At 39.2% G+C, this 3,358-nt stretch overlaps 1 long non-coding RNA gene across 1 annotated transcript in view; it reads left to right on the top strand.

Moving 5' to 3' along the window:
• Positions 1–2,002, top strand: part of LOC106808753 — a 6,822-nt gene extending 4,820 nt beyond the window's left edge. The window contains exons 2-3 of the long non-coding RNA XR_001393809.1: positions 1,038–1,168; positions 1,924–2,002. This is a non-coding gene — a long non-coding RNA (uncharacterized LOC106808753). The remainder of the gene's footprint in view (positions 1–1,037; positions 1,169–1,923) is intronic.
• Positions 2,003–3,358: the final 1,356 nt, after the last annotated feature.

Raw genomic sequence — 3,358 nt, 5'->3', positions numbered from 1 at the left:
TTACGCGTAGTAAATCGTAGGTATTATAAGGCTAGTAAATGACGAATTTCCCTTGTTTATTGGAGTCACACTCCTTCCCTTTATCTACTCCTGATATCATATTACAGTATATACATGGAAAATCGTAATGAAATTGACACAACGTTTATTTTTGCGTGCCGATTGCAGCTTTTTTTATCAATTTCAGGAAAGAGTTTTGCTGTCGCTCTCTCTGACTCTCAGTCTCATACCAGCGGTGCCCACCCCCCTACATATTCAGTAATGAGCATGCCCCACACGACTGAAACAATCGGTGCATTCCCCCCACTCCCACCCCCGTACTTCAATCAATGCTGCCCCAGCCAGCAGGCATGTACGCAGCACGGGTGTCGCAGTGTGCTTTTTTTCGGTGACTTTCAAAAATATAACGTGAGAAATGCCGTGCGATAGCGCCCTGGCTCAACGGATGTTAGGAATTTTACACAACTGGAAATTCTTTAGTTGTCCGATCAGGCAATTAGCCAAGAGAATAACTTGTCCGACGTAGACTCTCACTTGTCCCGGACAATCGGACAACCTTTAGTGTCGAGGGCTGGATTGGCTAACTAGTATATTTATGATGTCAACAATATTACGTTCGAATCCCATAAGGTTTAGCTATCTAGAAAACTTTTAGGTTCAAATCCCATTTATTTCTACACATTTGTAGCCCCGTTTGATCATAGAAGCTATTTTCCGTGAATCACGTTTCCAATACGAAACCTTTTTAACACATTCATAATATACTAACATACATATATATACATACGTAAATATACTAGCCAATCAGAAGTACTGTACGGTAAAATAGCGTAATCTTCCGAATACGCTATCCACTGCAAATTTGTAAATAATCCGTATGGTTCATTAATTTACTATTAGCTGTACTGCAATGGGTAATCGAAACTGTTTTGGTGACATCCTTCTAATTTATTGACAGGTTTATCTCCAATAAATCATTCTTGTATTGGGTAAAGTTAACATCATATTTAATATTTACCTTGCCATTCGTTTTTCAGACTAATTAAATGAAATGAACAAGTCTTCTGTACTTTCTCCATCACCGAATAAGTTCCTAGTTTCTTCAACTGATCGACGCATAAAAGATTTCACAGTTTTTGTTGGCAACTTTCCAAAGACAAGTACTCAGGTATACCATGGTGGATGAGATGTGTGGTGTAAAAGTGGATCAGTTTACGGATTTGGGAACACGAAGAGTAAAAATAAGGATTAGCTCGTTAACCATGGGGGATGCACATCTTTTAGCAGTAGCAGTAGCAGTATAAAAGTAATGATAAGCCAGTGTGTTAGTTGTTAGTTTGTGTTTTTACAGTGGTTTGTCACAAAAATGTGCGTGTGAAGGCATCTTTAATAGTTATATGATACTAACATAGGATAGACACTTAGTAAATTTTAATAAGTAAGGGAGAGAATTACGTAATACTTTATCAAACGTCAAGTAGAACCAACAGCTTTAGACATGCCTACACAACAAGTTTTTCAAGGGAGAGTGCTGATATATAACTGTGTATAGGACACACGTTGCATCTTTGCATTAGGATTGGACTCGACAGAGCGGGAAAATTGCTGGCTTGTTGGGATGTATTTAGTGATAATTTTATGCAGTTTTAATCAAGTCTAGGACTTGAATCATCACATTATATGTTAAATATTTATTTTATTACTTTTTTTGTGTGGTGTATTTTGGTCAATATATCACAGTTTGTGCATATCTGCATCAGTTCGCTGATAGGTGACCGTGCATACACACGCAGTTCCACATGCACACACGAATATGCACGCACACAGACACATGCACACACAGCACTGCACTGCACTGCAGCTGGAAGCTGCTTGTTCCAGTTTAGTGCGCTGCACTGCACCGCACCATTTTCTCTTCTGCAGAAAGATCTTCATGACCTGTTCGCGGGCTGTGGTGCCATCGAGCGTGTCGCAATTTTGGATCCCCCACTGCGACGGCATGCTAGCTTGAATTTTCTCCCAGCCTAAAAGTGACTGTTGGGATTTTGGATTAGTACAGCTTTATACACAATACCAGATTATGGCCGTCTCGGTGGGTTACATTGTTGCATGCATTTAATAAATTAGTAATACAGGGGTCGAAATAAGCGAAGGTCCGATGGTCCGGGGCCATCAAATAATCAAGAGAACCATCAGATTTTCAAAGTCAATGGTACAATGGACCTTTGAATATTTTGGTCCCATTTTACGGTAATTTTCTTTGAAGTTTCCACGTGCAATATTCCAAGGATAGTGAGGATTATGTTGAAGAGGAAGATGAACAAATATTAGATAAGATGGACATGATGGAGTGTGCCAAGAAGGCTTATAGTCGCTTGAATTAACTGCTTGACTGAAGGAATGTTAACTGTATTAAATAAAAGAATGTGCTTCTTAGAAATATTTGAGACATACTAATTTACTATATTCCGGTGTTATTGGTTTAACTAAATTCTACTGAAACAACTTTCTTAACCAATACTATTAACGTGAATAAATAATTACTGTATCGTTTGATACATTCATTGTAGGTGAATAATTAAACCATTTTATCACCATGTAAAATCTCTTTCTTACGCTTGCATGCCGCATTACTTTTAGATAACAATTTGAAATTTAGGAGGACCATCTCAAATTTAGGAGGACCATCTAAATTTCAAACTAGATTGTCCTGTGGACCATCTTTGTTTTTCTCCTTATTTCTACCACTGTAATAGTACTGATTTTGCACACAAAACTGTACGCAACTCATCAACCATCTTAGATGATCTGCCTATAACACTAACAATTCGCTTTTAGTATCTACGCTAACTAGTGATGTCACGATCATCGATTATACTCGATCATCGGTTGAACAGTGGCTCGAACCAAGCGCTTAGTGATGTCACGATCATCGATTATACTCGATCATCGGTTGAACAGTGGCTCGAACCAAGCGCTTGGTTATCAAAATCCATAATCGATTTCATCGGAAAAAACATTAATTTTTTTAAATTTTTTTTTAATTTGAACAAGAAAACTTGAAAAAGTGATGAGAATCAGATATATTGTAAGCGGGCAGATTGCAGATGCCACAAGAGAGCGATAGCGATGCGGGGGAAATGCAATCTTGGCGCCACAGTGTCGGGAGAGGTGTCACAACATACTAAGAATGGACACTACGCGAGCTAGTTAGCATGTACGAGACCAAGCAATGATCGAGCGCGGAGCTAAGGTTCCCGGGCATTGCGCATGAGACAACCTAGATGCTGACCAGATGACCTATGACATCAGGGCAGAAATGGGATCATGGAAATCGGCCGGGTACGAAGTCAAGGCG

Source organism: Priapulus caudatus, unplaced genomic scaffold (assembly GCF_000485595.1).
Source record: "Priapulus caudatus unplaced genomic scaffold, Priapulus_caudatus-5.0.1 Scaffold302, whole genome shotgun sequence".
NCBI lineage: Eukaryota > Metazoa > Priapulida > Priapulimorpha > Priapulimorphida > Priapulidae > Priapulus > Priapulus caudatus.
The sequence above is the reverse complement of the archived record's forward strand: the minus strand, read 5'-3'. Positions and strand labels throughout refer to the sequence as shown.